The sequence below is a fragment of the Leopardus geoffroyi genome, chromosome X, assembly GCF_018350155.1.
Source record: "Leopardus geoffroyi isolate Oge1 chromosome X, O.geoffroyi_Oge1_pat1.0, whole genome shotgun sequence".
Classification (NCBI taxonomy): Eukaryota; Metazoa; Chordata; class Mammalia; order Carnivora; family Felidae; genus Leopardus; species Leopardus geoffroyi.
Window position 1 is genome coordinate 7,701,013 of NC_059343.1, and position 18,705 is coordinate 7,719,717.

Genomic DNA, 18,705 nt, shown 5'->3' on the forward strand with positions numbered 1-18,705 from the left:
GAGAAGTCAACGTGGGGTTAGAATGTGGGGAAGGTTCACTGAGAGTGTTTTGCCAACACATATGCAAGCAGAGTGTGAGCCTGAACAGATGTCATCTTGAATGTAAATCGAGCTATTGGCTAGCAAGCTATCAGATAAATCTCGCATTTCCTGGAATTCTCACTTTGAGGCAAATGATACAATTGCAGAGAGTTATCTTTTCAACGAATGGCTTTGAAATCCTCTCTCATGAAATCAAGCTGCAGATGATTTTTTTTATTTTTTGTTAAAATTTGCATCCAAATTAGTTAGCATATAGCGCAACAATGATTTCAGGAGTAGATTCCTTAGTGCCCCTTCCCCATTTAGCCCATCCCCCCTCCCACAACCCCTCTAGTAACACTCAGTTTGTTCCCCATGTTTACGAGTCTCTTCTGTTTTGTCCCCCTCCCTGTTTTTAGATTATTTGTGTTTCCCTTCCCTTAGGTTCATCTGTTTTGTCTCTTAAAGTCCTCATATGAGTGAAGTCATATGATTTTTGTCCTTCTCTGACGGACTCATTTCACTTAGCATGATACCCTCCAGTTCCATCCACGTAGTTGCAAATGGCAAGATTTCATTGTTTTTGATTGCCGAGGAATACTCCATTGTATATATAAACCACATCTTCTTTATCTATTCATCTATCGATGGACATTCGGGCTCTTTCCGTACTTTGGCTATTGTCGATAGTGCTGCTATAAACATGGGGGCGCATGTGTCCCTTCGAAACAGCACACCTGTATCCCGTGGATAAGTGCCTAGCAGTGCAACTGCTGGGTCGTAGGGTAGTTCTATTTTTAGCTTTTTGAGGAAACTCCATACTGTTTTCCAGAGTGGCTGCACCAGCTTGCATTCCCACAGATGATTTTTTTAAGTCTATTTATTTATTTTTGAGAGACAGAGAGATTGACGGAAGGGCGGAGAAAGAGGGAGAAAGAGAGAATCCCAAGCGGGCTCCGCACTGTCAGCGCAGAACCCAACATGGGGCTCGAACTCACGAGATCATGACCTGAGCTGAAGGCAAGAGTCGACGCTCAACCGACTGAGCCCCCCAGGCATCCCAAAGCTGCAGATGACCTTGATAAATAGGAATATTGGTTCCAAAATGTGCCTGCCTTCGGTCAAGGGGACGTAAGCAAACGCTCCTAGTTTGCTATTCAAATGGAGTTCAAGTCTGGCCGTGCCATTCTCTGAGAGTCTGGGATTATAAAGAGGAGTCTTTCTAACACATATCACAAGGAGCAAATGAAATGAAATGTATGCCCAACGCACAGTGGATACCAGATAACTGTTTGTTAAATAAATGTCCAGTAGAAAAGGTTAACCAGAACAAAATTTTTCTATCACATCAATTAAGAAGCAAAGTTAAGGGGCCAGTTTTCATATCTTCTGAGTGACCTAGCTATAAAAGAAGAAAAAGTACTCCATTCGTATGTATAATATCTTTGGTATTTGTTACCTAATGATTTGTTACCGAATGATGACTACATTACTATATTACATATATATGATGGATAGAGCTCATCGGCACAGGTCCTGTAATTGCACATTATTATTTCTGCAAAGATCACAGAATAGTTCAAAGAAGATAAAAAGAGAATGTTAAAAAGAAGTGTACATATATCTTTCTTGGTAAGGATGGCTTTTCTTTTAAAGACCAACTACAACTGAGTGATACTGAAATCCTCATGCACACAGTACAGCCCCACCCAACAGCCCAGTCGACGAGAGTGACCATGACGAACAACCAGAGCAAAATACCAGAACCTGAAAAAATGGAAACATCATTTTAGGATTCCTGAGCCATCTGAAACTTTTATGTCAAGGTGGTTCTGCCTGGCACATTGAACCCACGTCCTCGAAGCACACGTAGCTGAGTGAGAAACTAGATGCTGGGGTTGAAATTTCGCTCTGTCGATCATGATGCTGTGACCTCAGGCAGGTTCCTGAACTCCACGTGTCTCTACGTTGAGCCCTCCTTCTATAAGACAGAGCGAGTTTTATAGCACTGTCATAGGGTTCAATGCGAGGATGGACAGAAAGCACCCAGCACTGAGTCATTTGATGGACACCTGTAATGCCCGTCTTGGCCTTCTCGCTGCTTTGCGTCTCCCACTCCTTTTAGAAAAGGACTACACCCTCACTTTGGATTTATCCAGAGGGCCTTGGAACCATTTCATTTCTGATCAGCTCTTTTTTTCTGGCTGCAATATGGGTTTCTCTGTGTGGATATAAATTCTTCGAGAGCAGGGGAATAAGATATTTGTTTTATTTTGTCGTTATGCCCAGTCCAGTGCTCCACACGAATGTTTTCTTTTATCGTGAATAACACGCTGCCGATGGCCAGGAGTCTATAGGAATTTGCCTCAGTAAACTTCACAGTTCATCTTGAAATGTACAGATAGCTCTCATACTAAATATCCCATAAGATTAAAATGAGCTGTTAAGCGAGGCAGTAGAGTGTAAGAATTAAATCCATGGAGCCCGCAGCCAGACTACTTGGCTTCCAATCCTTTCCTTCCCCCTTGCCAATGGCTTGAATAGCCTCTCTTTGCCTGTTTCTTCATCTGAACAATGGGTTGATACTGCTACTTAATATCTACCTAAGAGGGTTGGATTTTGAACTACGCGAGCAAAGGGGTGTTTCTGGCCACCACTGCTGCCGCAGCTCTGAGCACAGTGTGCACACACCTTCTCGGTGTCACCTACCCTCCCTCCCTCCCCATCATCCATCCAAGTTACCTAGGCCACAGAGTCTTTCCTCTCGGCTGTCCTGCCAATGCACTCTTTTTAATACCTCTCAGACACCTCCCTCAGTCCCTCCTCTCAGAGACTGCCACGTGGCTTGCTCTCAACTCCTCTCTCCTACATTCCCAGTTGGTGTCCTAGTCGGGCCTCCATTTCTAGAGGGGTTTTTTCCATAAGCTTGGTAACATGAGAACCTGATTATTTCTCCTCTCCACTTGAAACCCTCCTGTGGCTCCCAATTACCCACAAGAGCATGGAAGCAGTAAATATTATAGGGGCGCCCGGGGGGGGGCTCAGTCGGTTAAGCCTCGACTCTTGATCTTGGCACAGGTCACGATCCCACGGTTCGGGAGCTGGAGCCCCGCGTGGGGCTCTGTGCTGACAGCTCGGAGCCTGGGGCCTGCTTGGGATTCTCTGTCTCCCTCTCTCTCTGCCCCTCCCCTGCTCGTGCTCTCTTTCTCTCTCTCAAAATAAATAAACTAAAAAAATTTTTTTACAAAGAAATATTTTAAAAGGCGTGGTGGTCAGGACAATGGCCCCCCAAAGACGTCCGTGCTCTAATTCTCCAACCTTGTGAACATGTTACGTTACGTGGCAAATGGGACTTGGCAGCTGTTATTAAGGATGTTGGGCGGGGAAGATTCTCTTGGATTAGCTTCGTGGGTCCAATGTGATCCCAAGGATCTTTATAAGGGAGAGAAGGAGGCGGGAGAGTCAGACTCAGAGAAGGAGATGGGCCGATGGACAGACGTGAGAGTGACGTGGAGGCCATGAGCCAAGGAATGTGGGCGGCCTCTAGAAACTGGAAAAGGAAGGAACAGATGCTCCCCTGGAGCCTCCAGAAGGAACGCAGCCGGGCTGGCATCTCGGTTTGAAACCCATCTCGGGCTTCAGACCGATAGGGCTGTAGGAAAATGCGTAAAAAACGTGTAGTGTTTTAAGACACTTCCTTTTGGGTAATTTGTCACAGCAGTGATGGAAAAGCAATTCGCAGGCAACTGGATAGCTAGTGCCGACTAAATAAACGTGTTGAGGTCAATCAATGGCTGTGCTGTGAAGGGGCCAGGCCCGCATCCATACGCTTAGAAGTCTTTTTCCTTAATGCCACGCCATTGTTTCCTTTCTCTCAACTAATAGCTTTCGAAGGGGCGGGGGGGGGGGGGGGGGGATGCATTCCGGAGGTTTCCACAACCCACTCCTTTCCTCTGCTTCCCTGTTGGAGGCGGGAAGCCAGGCGAGTGGGGACGGAAACACACGTCTCTATACAAAGAGAGGAGACTGGAGCGTTTTCTATTCTAACCTAATATGTTGTTTCTGTCTTGATGTTCCAAAAGCAGTTTTTACACATAAACATGTACAGCACCTGTCCGATCCCTGCTTATATTATGTCGGCTGTCAGCTCATAAAGGAACTCGGGGAACAGGCTGAAACTGTCAAGGGAGATTCTCTGGAAGCATTAAGATAAGCTGTAGGGAATTATCAATTGATATGGGATCTGGGAAGAAAGACGGGGGAGGGGGGGGCGTTAAGAGGGCCATACAGACGTGGCTAAAAAGTGCTTTCTTTTGTTGGCTACCCTAGCAGTTGCACGACATGATTTCATTCTTTAATCATCGGGGCTTCGGTGTCCTCATCTTTAAAATGGGCCTAATCATACCCATTTTGCAGAGCCGTTGAGAAAATTAAAAAATAACATGCTTGTGAGGAGGCCAAGGCAGTGTCTGCTACGTGGCGAATTCAAGAAACACTCATTTCTTTCCCATGACGCCCTTTTCCCTCTGATAGCACCGTGAGTCATGTACATTATGGTGACATATCATTTAACAAAGCGAACGCATGTGACCAAAACCATCTGACAGAAAAAAAGAAAAGACCTAATATATCAAGGCAAAACATGAGAAGGGACAGTCATTTATAAGCTGGAAAGATTTGAAGCTGGCTCAAACGTGTTGCTCCTTATTTTCCGAACTTGTACAAAGGCCAAATTAATTCATGAGAAATCTTATTTTTGAATTATTTAAATGCCCAGCGATGAGACTAACGCACAGCAGGTCTTGTGCAGTGTGAGAGGATTATGGATGAACCCAACTCCCAGGTTCTAAGTAGCCAGTAATAGACTTTAATGTATCAATAATTCAGAAGAATGAGCATTTTCTGTTAGTGCCGAAACCACACCGGCAACTGCGAGAACGGCAAAGGTTGGTCTTTTCCCTTCTAGCCTTGGCTGTCTCTGTGAGGAACTGCACCAAAATAGAGTTTTCATCGCTAACAGCAAACGTGGGCCACACCAGTGACACCCGGGCACTCAATAAATGTACGCCAGATGAACGAAAATCTCACAGGGCGGTAGTGAAAAACAACCCGCCGAGGTATTTGAAAAGATCAACCTGGAAAGAAAATCAATTCTAATAAACCCGATGCTCTCAGGCTCGGATATTATGAAGGTAAATAATCTTCGAGACTGAAATGATCAGAACTTGAAAACCTCCCAGGTGTCCTCGGAGTCCGCAGATAAATTGATTAGCTGCTATTTCACACTCAGAACCCCCAAATTAACAGCCCGCCTTCCGTAAGCAATTCCCAGAGGCAAAGATAAACCTGTTGGGTTGAATTCACATTTTCAGTTGTAGAAGAATAAACTGAAATTGAAAGGGAATCGGCTCCCCCCCCCCCCCGCCCTTTTTTTGGTAAAGCATCCGGCAGGCAAATGATGAACTCATTGTAAAGAACGAGCGTATGTGTTTTTCAAGTGTTCATGTTCACGTGCGCGCAAAGATGCTATGTCAATAGCCACATACCTTTTAAGAGAGTTGATTGTTACGAATGAAATCAATGACACGCATTTTCAATTTTGGAATATTCTAATAATCAGGTCATCGAAGACGGCAGAATTAGGTAGAAAAAGCTCTCTGGGCCTAATTTCAATTGAAGTTAAAATTGCAGACCTGGGCCACTGGTTGGTGTTGAATCATTTGACTCGATCATTGTTTTCGTGACGCACAGATTCAACTGGAATGATAGTAAGTGGAGGCTTTGGTATACGTTAAGTTAAGAAACTCAACACCTGCCATCAGAACTTTGCATGGAGCATGGCTTCTGGTTTTATTTTAATGAGAAGGAACAACAGCGCAGAGAGCCAGCTACATGAGGCGGCGTCCAAACTTTCTGCGGGGGGGGGGGGGGGGGGGACAACGACAGCAGGGAGGACCACCCACTCCTTGTGGGGTGGGGGAGGGGCTGGCAGGGTTCACAGGAATTCGGTTCTCAGCTCTGAGAACAGGCTTCTGGATTTGTCCCTCACAGAGACAGCAGCTGTCTGTTGCTCGTATCTTCTCCATACCTAGTCCGACTCAGGACTTCGGTAGTCCTTGCAGGATAATTTGCCTCAAACTAAATTTCTAAACTATTCCTGCTTAAGTTTCCCAAGGTACAATAAGAGGATGTATGTACAGATAGATAGATATCGATATCGATAAGATGTATATAAATATCTAGATATAAAACAGAAGTGTGTGTATTTACATACGTGTATGTGTGTGTGTGTGTGTGTGTGCGTGTGTGTATATATGTATAATATATCCACACAAATACCAAAATCGATTCTAAAAACAACAAAATGGAATATTAGGGAATAACACGTGCCGAGTAACGTGTGGCAAGCTGAGTCCTTGAAAACGCTGAAGGAGACGTGGCACCTAAACTTTCTGACTTCTGGGGTGGCTTCCTCATTTCTTGTTTCCAATGAGGACGCTGGCTGAGTACCAAGTAGAGAATACATACTTCTACACGACTAACTCAAAATTCCATTTTCCTCATTTTAGTGGGACCCCTCTCCCCTTATCTCGCGCCGTCTGGAACTTACTTTGGGGGCCACTGGGTTTATTAGCAGTGGTGTGGATCTGCACAGTCCTAGTTACACAGCCCTAGGTGAAACGTGCATTCTCATAGGAAAACAGGCGATTTGGGATTTTCCAGAAAGGCCCGATCCCCCCCCCCTCCCACCCCCACCCCATGCAGCTATACCTCCAAATGCATCAAATTTAGATAGAAGTCCTTTAAAAATGTGATCATCCTATATAAGAATACGATTACCCAGGTGCATTCGTATATGGAGTATGGTTTCCGCGTGTGCATATGCTTTGTTTAAGTCAGTTGCTCCAAAGTGACGCTAATCAAGTTTGGGAAAAGTAAAAATGACGCTATGGCTACCAGCCCTTTGTGCGGGGGAAACGGCGCCTTTCTCACGCGTTAGGCAGAGACAATGCAGGATGTCCCCAGAATCGCCAACCCATCTCCCTTCCTTCCAACACGGATACTTTAATAAAGCAACTAGAGTAGCATCTCCGAGCAGTAGGAAAACAACAACAACAACATGAGCCTTACCAGTTTCTCCTACGGTAGCCGAAGGAAAAGAACCCCCACCCCCGGCCGCTCTAGGCCAGGGACCTGGGTGTCTCAGAGTCACTTCGGTGAGGGGACCAAGAAAGCTGAAGTCTTCCTTCCCTCTGCCTGGTTTCTCCCCAGCAACCTCTCAGGATCTTTCTCACAAAGCACTCTCCTATTCTCTAATCCCCTCGCAAGGAGAGCCGGCACACACACCGTATGACTTGTGCAGAACCGCCTCTCCTGGGGAGAGGGAGGGAGGGGGGGGGCCGGAGGGTGTTTGCGGGCATTGATCCCTGCCAGGCGGATCCTCACGGAGGCATCCGGCCCCCTGCGCTCCTCCGCCGCGGGACACGCGGTACCAAACCCCGGGCGGGGCCGGCTCCCTGGCCAGGCGTGGGGACCAGCGTTCTGAGCTTGCCGGTACCCCCGGTACCCTCCGCGCCCCGGGCGGTATCTCCCAGGGATGGGAAAGGTGGCTCAGCCTAAACCTTCACCTCCCGACACTCCCTCCCGGGACAGAACCGGTGCACCCAAGTTGCGCAGAAATCGGCCGGAAGGTTTGTCCGGGGGCTCATTTGCCCCCAAAGTGCAGAGAGACTGGAGCGCGAAGAAAAGGCGCATCATTAAACATGACAACGTGGATCTGCACGCTCGCTCAGAGGTCCCGAACAGGGCCGTTTTCGCAAGAGTTCGTTTTTTTTTTTTTTTTTTTTGGGGGGGGGGGGGAACCCCGGCAAACACAAGCGCCTCGCTGAGCGGCGGGGCACGACCCTTTTTAAGATTTACAGTTCACCTGATCTTCCCGGAGGACAGGCTTCACCCTTGTATTTTACAGCAACAGTCACACCTTCCGGATCCAAATCCCCCTCTCGCTGAGGACAAATACCTCATATGTGTTTCCCACATGCCAGAATCAATGTGGAATGCCCCCCTCTCCCCTCAAGATTTCGAAAAGGAGACTTACCTTTTGCTTCTATCATTTAAAGCCCCGGAACAGATAAATCAAGGGGGAGACAAGCAGATGGCCCGATTCTACATTTTGCAACGAGGGCTGTTTGCCTCCGAGTCATTATTTCTAAGGAAACGCTGCTGTGCTGCTGTCTCTGTTCGGCAGCGTGCCATTTGGGCCTTTGAAACAAAATGAATCCGCTTCACACCACGAGCTCTACCGCGCCCTAACACTCCCCTCTCTCCAAAGAAAACCGCCTCCGCTTGGTGACAATGCCACATCTCCATGGCAAGCGTGGACCTGGGGCGCACGGCAAATGCTGTGACTTCTCCGTCCTGCCTGACTTCAGTTTTCCGATTCCGCTTTGCTGGAGTTGTGGACGCAGGACAGGGTACCAAACGTACCGGGCAGAGAATCCAGGCCGAAGAAAACAAAAGCGCAGAACTCAATATTCTAAGAGTTTAGCACCTGAGAGCAGAATAGCAAAACCTACAAAAGGGACATTTTCCTTGTTTTTTTTATATCGACATTAAACCCTCGCACGATGACACCACTATCTTTCTGTTGTGCGCCATTTAAGAGATTTTGCATTAAATTTACACGCGAGCAACCGCCACGATATTCAAAGTGTCTGTACAGGGGCACCCGGGTGGCTCGGGCGGTTAAGCGTCCAACCTCTACTCAGGTCATCATCTCGCGGTCCGTGAGTTCGAGCCCCGCGTCAGGCTCTGCACTGGTGGTGTTGAGCCTGCTTGGGATCCTCTCTCTCTACCTCTCTCTCTCTCTCTCTGCCCCTTCCCCACTGGCACTCTCTCTCTCTCAAAATAAATAAATAAACGTAAAAAAAAAAAATAAAGCGTCCGTATAAAGACTTTCAGATTTAACTGGAACTCATTTAATATCACATTTTCCTCCTCATTATCTACTGACATATAGCTCTTGAATTAACCTCGGCCTCTTTACCCATTTCTGCGTCTCAGTTATTCTCTGCACTAGTCCGTGCCACCCATCTTAACATTTAAGATAATACTTGGGAAATCCACTTGAACTTCGAATACAAAGTTACTTGCAAGTAAAAGCCCTAATATCTTAAAGATTTTCATCACCACCTCTGTCCTTTTCGCCCACTTACATTTTGGATGTTTAGCACAAGGAAAGGAAAGGACCCAGAAGAAGGTATCTATAGCTACATCCACATCTACATCTATTTTTTTAAGATATCTATCTAGTGATGAATGGCCCGTAAATCTATCTACATACAAATAAAAAACTTTCGCATGGCAAAAAGATAGCATAAGCCAAGTCAAAAGAAATGATGGGAGGTGCCTGGGTGGCTCAGTCGGTTAAGTGTTGGTTTCAGCTCAGGTCACAATCTCACGGTCCGGTGAGTTGGAGCCCTGGGTCGGGCTCTGCGCTGACAGTGCGGAGCCTGCTTGGGATTCTCTGTCTCCCCCTCTCTCTCTGCCCCTCCCCTGCTTGCTCTCTATCTCTCTCTCTAAATAAATAAACATTAAAAAATAAAAAGGAAATGGTGAGCTGGGACAGAGGGCTAATCTCCTTCATGTTTCACAAGCGCCTAAACTATGAAAAGAGAAAAGCCTACCACCCAAACGAAAAATGGGCAACGGTTATGAAACACAGGAGATGTATAATTGATCCAGAAATATACAGAAAGGTGTTCTTTCTCATTTGCAATAACAAAAATGCAAATGAAAGCTATCCCAAGGTATGGCTTCTTGCCCGACAGAGTAGACCAAATCCAAGGGCACAGCCCCATACCACCATTGGTGAGGCCCTGGGGAAACAGGTACTCTCACAGGCTGCTGATGGAAGTACAAAATACTGCCACAAATACGGAGGGAATTTGGCAGGAAGTGGGAAGTTGACAGATGCGTGTACCCTTCCATCCACAGACTCGTAAGCCTAACATGTCACACATTCAAGCAAAATCACAGAAATGACACAGATGCCCAGCAGTAGACTGATGGCAACGGCAGAAAGGGATGTCCCATCTCCGAGCCCCCATCTGGACGAATGCCCAGGTAACCAAAACAAGGTGCGGAGAAAGGCATGGGCGGAGATCGATGAGGAAAGTGCATTCTTTCGTGTTGGGGGTTGGCAAACCAAGGCCTGACGTCCAAAAGGATCCTCTGCTTATTTTTGTAAATCAAGTTTTAGGAGAACGCAGCCATGCCCATTCATCGCATATTGTCCATGGCTGCTTTCGAGCCATGGCGGTGCAACTGAGTCCCTGTGCTGAGTGGTGAACCGCATGGCCTCCAGAGTGAAAAATGTTTACTATCTGGCCTTTTGCAGAAAAAAGCTGCTGCTCCCTACTCTGTGTGATGAGTTTTAGCACAACGCAAGAGACAGTCGTAAGAAGGTGCGGTAGACGTCCCTACATTGACGGTAGAAACCGTCAAAGATGGTAAGTTGAGGTCCAAGTACTTGTGTTCAAGTCCTAGTTGTCTCTGATCATTTAGCTTTCCTGGATTTGCTTTCATCATCTACAAAGTGATGACTCCTTGGCTTGTTATGAAGCGTAAATGAAACAAGGAAAACAAATATGGAAGCACCTTGTAAACCCTAAACTACTATACCACCTAAGATATTATTATTAATCTTATTATATTGGAAGGTGACAGGTACACACATACGTAATTAGTAAGGACAATTAATAATAGAATAGCCATGACGCTATAAATTTGCAGAACTTAACATTAAAACGTTGCCTTTAGGGGCTCCTGGGTGGCTCAGTCGGTTGAACGTCCGACTTCGGCTCAGGTCATGATCTCGCAGTTCGTGGGTTCGAGCCCCGCGTCGGGCTCTGTGCTGACAGCTCAGTGCCTGGAGCCTGCTTCGGATTCTGTGCCTCCCTCTCTCTGCCCCTCCCCGCTCACACTCTGTCTCTCACTCTGTCTCAAAAAGAAACATTAAAAAAAGAATGTTTTTTATTTTTATTTATTTATTTTTTTTAATTTTTTTTAACATTTATTTATTTTTGAGACAGAGAGAGACAGAGCATGAACGAGGGAGGGGCAGAGAGAGAGGGAGACACAGAATCGGAAGCAGGCTCCAGGCTCTGAGCCATCAGCCCAGAGCCCGACGCGGGGCTCGAACTCATGGACCGTGAGATCGTGACCTGAGCTGAAGTCAGACGCTTAACCAACTGAGCCACCCAGGCGCCCCAAGAAAGAATGTTTTTTAAAGAAAAAAAAAACATTGTCTTTAAACTTCTCCACTTAAGGTTTTCTCCATTTTTAGGTTATAATTATATCAGCTCTGGTCACATGGTAACTCTCAGCCCTTGTCTGTTCTCTGCAACCAGTCAAGCCATTGTGGCTGGTCAGCTGACAATACTGACTCGGAGGTAAAGCCCTACCCAAGACAAGGTCTTCACACTGCAGTAGAATTAATCTTCAGAAAGGTCTAGAAATTTCTAGACTTGAAGATATCTTTCAGTTCTAGCAATTTAAATCCACCTAATAAAGTTATCTTACTATGAAGGGTGGTATATTAAGTGACTAAGTGTATCTGGAATCCATCTGGGGATTATATGTGACAAATACATATTCAGGCTTGAGTAAGAAACTCTGATCCTCAAAGTTCAAGTTTGTATCATCACTTTTTCTTAATTTAAATATTTGAACGATTTACCTTTAACTTAAAAGCCAGAATTTCTTTTCGATAGAAATATCAGTATTTTTTTTCCTATACTCAATGATCTTTGCTTTTCAGTTATCAAATCTCTAGTGACTGATTTTGCCAAAGTATTTTATTTTTTTAATGTTTATTTGTTTTTGAGAGAAAGGAAGAGACAGAGCACGAGTGGGGGGCGTGCAGAGAGAGAGGGAGACACGGAATCCGAAGCAGGCTCCAGGCTCCGAGCTGTCAGCACAGAGCCCGACGCGGGGCTCGAACTCACGAACCGTGAGATCGTGACCTGAACCGAAGTCAGATGCTTAACTGACTGAGGTACCCAGACGGCCCCAAAGTATTTTAAATTTAACTACTTCTAAACCATACATATCTGTGAGCCTCTAAACTGCATTAAAGTGAATTGCCCCAGATTTGCATCAAAATCCCTTAAAATATGCATATCATTTGACCTGTACTAATTTTAGGAAATAATATTGAGGAAATAATGCTACACATACCATCCCGTACACAGACACAGACACACACGCACGCATGCGTGTGTGCACGTGTGTGATGTTTATATTAGGAAGGCAACAACAACAACAATAACAACATCAAAACACCAGTAACGCCTGAAACGTCTAAAAGTAAGGAGTCCGCTATAAAAGGTGTAGTGCAGTCATTCAAAGGAACATTGCTATTCCCGGTATCTACTGCTGTGCAACAAACTACCTGGAAATCTACTGACTTAGGAAACAAGCCGCATGCATCTTTCTCACAAATCTGTGATTTTGGAAGGGCTCAGTGGGGACAGCTGCCTCGGTTCTATTTGGCATCGGTTGCTGCGGCTTGGAGGTTGGAGTCATCTGAAGACTCACTTATCACATGGTTGGCAGTTGATGCTGGCTGTTGCCTGAGACCTTAGCTGGGGGCTGCTGGCTAGAACAGCTACACACAGCCTCTCCCATGTGTCACGGGCTTCCTCATAATGTGGTGGCTGGCTTCCAAGGCTGAGTGTCCCAAGGTAAGCAGAAGCTATCACTTTTATTTATTTTATTTTATTTTGTTAACGTGTATTCATTTTTGAGAAAGAGAGACAGAGCGTGAGCAGGGGAGGGGCAGAGAGAGAAGGAGACACAGAATCCGAAGCAGGCTCCAGGCTCTGAGCTGTCAGCACAGAGCCCGACGCGGGGCTCGAACTCACAAGCTGTGAGATCATGACCTGAGCTGAAGTCGGACGCTCAACTGACTGAGCCACCCAGGCGCCCCATAAAGTCCATTTAAAAAATAAGGTATCTCATTCAAATAAATACAATTTGCCTCCAAATGAGTCCCAGGGGAGCATAATAATAAATTCACATTTTAATCACTGGAATGGTAGGATATGGTTCAATGGGGACCAGGATATCAGAAAAGAAAGATTTACTTTTAGAAGAAAAATTGTTAACTTCTCATATAACAAATACTTTGAAAGCACCATTTAACGAAATTTGATGAAGCTGGAGTAAACAAACCATCCTGGTATAACGAGAGTCATTGGGGTGACACTAGAAGGAGAATATGTTTTTTTTAAAGATGATTTTATTATTTTTTTTTTTTTAATTTTTTTTTTTTTTTCAACGTTTATTTATTTTTGGGACAGAGAGAGACAGATCATGAACGGGGGAGGGGCAGAGAGAGAGGGAGACACAGAATCGGAAACAGGCTCCAGGCTCTGAGCCATCAGCCCAGAGCCTGATGCGGGGCTCGAACTCACGGACCGTGAGATCGTGACCTGGCTGAAGTCGGACGCTTAACCGACTGCGCCACCCAGGCGCCCCTTAAAGATGATTTTAATGTATTTTATTTATTTATTTTGAGAGAGAGAGAGAGAGAAAGAGCGCACGTGCAAGTGGGGGGGGGGGGGCAGAGAGAGAGGGAGAGAGAGAATCCCAAGCAGGCTCCGCGCTGTTGGCACGGAGCTGGACTCGGGGCTCCATCCCAAGAACTGCGAGATCATGACCTGAGCGGAAACCAAGAGTCGGATGCTCAACCCAGTGAGCCAACCAGGCGCCCCCAAGGAGAATGCGGTTTTAATCAAACTCATCCATCAACTGGTCTCACAGTTATCAGCTTCTAGGAAACTGTCACGTTTGTATTCAGTTATAGTCATTTCGTTTTGCTTGACCTCGACTAAAATCTCTAATACTTTATGCTAGAGCTCTTACTTCAACCCTTGAAAGGTCACTCCTCTCAAAGAACTAGAGAATCAGGGCTGGGTTCATCCATGTGATCCCAACACTGTACCCTCTTAATGAGAAAATCATTAACACTCTGAATAAACACAGTTCTTGTTTCTGGAAGCTGGGGGTCTCTGGTCCTCCTCTTTGGAATTGGCCCACTATTCACCTGTATCAGACACACACACGTGCACACACACATACATGTAAATAATAAATGCTCATGGTAGAAAATCTGGACATTATGTTAACTAACTAGAATTTAAGTAAAAAAAATAAAGGAAAGAAAATTAGGCCATTAAAAAAAAACCAAGGAATCACCTATAATTCAAAAACAAAGTGCTAACTACTATTAACAGTTTGATACCCAGATTGATAGATAGGTAGGTAGGTAGACAGACAGTTGGATAGACAGATAAACATTCAACTAGCTGAGTTTACACTGGATATGTATATATTTTTACATCGTGTCTTTTTAATTAAAATTTTGTTTAATGTTTATTTGTTTACTTAGAGAGAGAGAGAGCATGTGTGAGTGTGGGAGGGGAAGAGAGAGAGAGGGAGAGAGAATCCCAAGTCGACTTCCTGCCGTCAGCCCAGAGCCCGACCCGGGGCTCGATCTCAGGGACTGTGAGCTCATGGCCTGAGCCGAAATCAAGAGTCAGCCGCTCAACCAACTGAGCCACCCAGGCACCGCGCATCGTGTCTTTTTTAAAGTGTCATGATTTTTCATCTTTAACAACTCTATTGAGAGATCATTTACAGATCATAAAATTTATCCACTTTGAATGACTTTTAGTAAATTCACCAAGTTCTGTATCCATTACCACAAGTCAGTTTTAGAACCTTTCCATCATCCAAACCAGACCTCTGTGCCAGTTTGCAGTTTCTCCCTGTTCCTCTCCTCGGGCCCGGGCCACTCCTTCCTGTTTCTATAGATCTGTCTTTTCTGGACAGTTAATACCAATGGAATCACACAGCACACTCTTTTTGAACATCATCCATGTAGTAACATGGATCATGACTCCATTGGTTTTTATCGCTGAACAGTATGTGTAGCTGCTCATCCAACGTACCATAAGAACACTCAGGTGTAACCATTTCTTTGGGTCTTCGTTTCTTTATGAAGTCTCTTGGGTCACGTGAAATTTATATTAAATGTATGCTATTCTCTCGTTACTCTGTCTTTTGTTACAGAGGCCCCAGCCACTAGTGGACATAGAAAGGTAGAAGAAAAATATACTTGTCCTCCCCTCCAAGAGTATTTGCGTTTGATTGATTCATTCCACAAATCCGTATCAACTGTCTCTTGTGTGCCGGTCCACTGTCCTAGATGATGAGTTGATACTGACGTATAGGAAATGAATGGTGTCCCTGTTTTCCAGGGGTTTTAGTCGATTTGGGGGAAAACCCCTCAACTTGAGGGAATAACACAGTGAACAAGAACTATGGCATGAGAGGTACAAGTGGCATTCTAGCACGGCACAGCCAAATCTAACTTCTATGGTTTTCTGAGCATCCCCTTGGAACTCCAGACTCGGGAAAAAGATTATTTTAAGCTGAAGACATCTGAGATTCAACAGATGCGGAAGGAAGTCTTTCTCGGCGCTTTCCTTATCTGACTGAAAGCAGAAACTTCTGGGCAATGAGGACTGTCATAAATTCCCTCTTCCGAGTGGCTTCTACTCCTCGGAGACAGACCAAGGGTCAACCTACCAGGAATCCCCCCTCCAGGGGAGCCTCATGGTCATGGAGAAGACAGAAAGGTTACTGGTACCTGCATAAGCAAGCATTATCATAAACATTTTTTCTCCTAAAAGCCCATTTGGCTTGCCTAAAGAGCCCCCCCCCCATAGGAGTCTTTTCTCCCCACTGTTTCCCCTAAGTTCTCTTGCTCATCTGTCAGTTGAAATGTGCAGCTCCCCGCCCCCTCCCCCAATCTCTAAACCTAACAACGTAGAGGAAAGGCTTTTCCTTCCCAACAGTTTTTTTTTTTTTTTTTTTCTAGAAGAACCAACTTCCGTGAAGAATAAATAGGAATTAACCAGGTAGGGTGGGAGGGATGGTGGAGAGCGGTCCAGGGAGAGAGTCCTGTATAAAGACCAAGAACTAAGAGAGAACAACACTCGGGGCGACAGAGGTGAAAGCTCACCAGGGCTGAAATGTGAGCTGTAGAAAGGAGGGTGACAAAATAGGGTTAGAAAAATATGCGGGGGCTAGGCTGTGCTGTCCAATATGAAAGCCACCAGCTCCGTGTGATGACTGATCATCTGGAATGTAGCAAGTCTGAGGGGTGCTGTAGATGGAAAAATACACACCAGAGTTCAAAAACTTAGTATGAGAAAAGAATGTAAAATATCTCATTAATAATTTTTAAAAGACTGCTTGTATGTTGAAATGATACTAACTTGGATGTCGGGTGAAAGAAAATACATTGTTGAAATCAATTTTTTAAAGGTTTTATTTATTTTGAGAGAGAGAGACAAAGACGGGGGGAAGGGGGAGAGAGAGAGAGAGAGAGAGAGAGAGAGAGAAAATCCCAAGCAGGATTCACACTGCAGCGTGATTCACACTGCAGCGCAGAGCCGGATGCGGGACTCGAACTCACGAACCGCGAGTCACGACCTGAGCTGACGCTGGACGCTTAACCGACTGAGCCACCCAGGTGCCCGTATTACAATCAATTTTTGAAAACTAATTAATTCATTAATAATTTTGCTACCTGAAAAATGCTAATTACGTGTGTGTCTGGCATTACACTTCTATTGGATGGTGCTGCTCTAGACCAGGGAGGGCCTGGCAAGCTAGGGTGGGATTTGTTTGTAGGACAGTGTCGTATCCAAAAATCACACTGACTGTAAGAAATCGCTAGCAACAATTTCACCCATGTACAGCGCGGCTCAAAACTGCGTTGCCTGGGGCAAACCGAAGGCTGGGCTTTCTCCATAATCAACCCAAGGGATCTTTTGAAAACAGTGTTTTTGAGAAGTCATCACCAGATCAATTCTCTTGTACCTTTACTTTCTTGGACGTTTGCTACACCTCCGTCCATTTCAAGGAACAGGGGGCAGGGATATCCCCCGGCGCCCAGTACCATTCATCCTATTTGTAAAAGAATTGGGAGGCTGGAGACTCCATCTACTTCAGAAATCTACCAGGTGGTTTTGCTTTTCAGTTACAAAAATCTGCTACTTCCTCCAAGAAATAGAAACAATGGATTAACAGGGCTCCTCACAGCAGGAGAAAATGCTGACTTTCTTCTACAAAGGGACACCACTGCCAGCCCTTAATGGCTCTTTACTGATCCGTCCAAGGATCAACATTCAAAGGACTGGATCCCAGACTGCCTCAGGGGACATTCCCTAAACTCAAATTACGGCCGAAACAAAACCAAAAGAAACCCAGAGAGAAACCCGAAGAAGCTTGGAGCAGGGGAATCGGGGGATGAGAATTGTCTCTCTTCGGCGGGAGCTCTCAGAATCAGGAGACGGGCGGGGGGGGGGGGGGGGACGATTTATACAGGGCTGCCTGCGTCCACTCATCACTGATGACTTTTTTTTCTCCATAAAAAGAATCCAGTTGGAGTCTAATAAAAAAAGAAAAGCTCGAATATCTTTACTGATGATGCAGTGTGTTTGTTTAAAACCCCGTAAGACTCCTGCGAATTGATGGAAGGCTTTGGTCTCCTTCTAAATATCTGGCATGGTGTCTGCGGGTGTCCCGTGGCGGTGGTTTGTTTTTGGAGCCGAGGTTGGGAGGCAGGGCGTGGCTGCACGCTGACATGTGGTGCCCCGTGATGTAAAGCAGGTTTTCACCATCGTGGCACTAACGACCTTTGGGGCCGGATCATTCTCCGCTGTGGGGGCCTGTCCGGCGCACTACAAAACGTTTAGCGGGATCCTTGGACTCTACTCATCAGATGCTAGCAGCGGCACCCACACCCGAGTCCAGACTTTGCCTTCGTTCCTCCTCTTGAGAACCACTGAAGTCATCCCTTCAAATACAGCATCGGTAGGGACACCGGCTTCAAAGCATCGGTGTGGGTGTTCCCAGCTGTTTCTTACTCCTATGCGCTATGGTGCGTACCTGTGATGCGTGTCTTTCTGAAATGTTCCTAACAAGTTGGACAACGATGGACAGAACCCATTTTCCACTGAGGCGTGACCCCCTCGGGCAGGCTGAGATCCCAGCCTCGGTCTGGAAGACCATTTCCGGGGGAGGCTCTGGTCACACGTTGGCATTCTGACGTGGGGAGTCCTAGCCCCATCCCGTGCCCCCATCCAAAACAGGCAGAGAAATGAGAGAGCCTCGTGACACTGATTCCTGTTCACCTTGAATGAAATAACACGTCAACAATGGCCCATCTTGGTTTTTCAAAACCAGATCTCGTTTAAACGCACAGCTTATGTCCTGACAGGTGTACAATTCTGGGCGCAGCGGACACATTTAATAGTAAGGTACACTGAATTGGTACGAGGATGCTATTTTGAATATTGAACTAGATGTGATTCAGAAAGGGTATCGGGGTGCCATTCACTACTGAGGGGACCGACATCCTCAGCGTCCCCACTTTCCACTTCTACCAGCATATACTCATTAAAGGGGATCAGAATGTGAAGTCTCCCCAAATATGCCACTGTGGCATAAAGATTATTTTGAGCTGAAGGCAACTGAGAAGCAGCAGACACAGAAAAAGCTCTCTACCTTCCTCTATCTGCCTTACGGCAGGCCATAAATTTCCCT

At 45.8% G+C, this 18,705-nt stretch overlaps 1 protein-coding gene across 4 annotated transcripts in view; it reads right to left on the reverse strand.

Annotated features, from left to right (window-relative positions):
- The window catches only part of MID1 (midline 1), a 586,156-nt gene that overhangs the window by 190,460 nt on the left and 376,991 nt on the right, over positions 1–18,705 (reverse strand). Inside the window, exon 1 of one of the 4 annotated variants that reach the window (XM_045472352.1) lies at positions 7,153–7,262. The exons of the other annotated variants lie outside the window; for them this stretch is intronic. The gene's annotated coding sequence lies outside the window, so the exon portion shown is untranslated. Of the gene's footprint in view, positions 1–7,152; positions 7,263–18,705 lie in introns of those variants that run through there. 4 annotated transcript variants of the gene reach the window in all.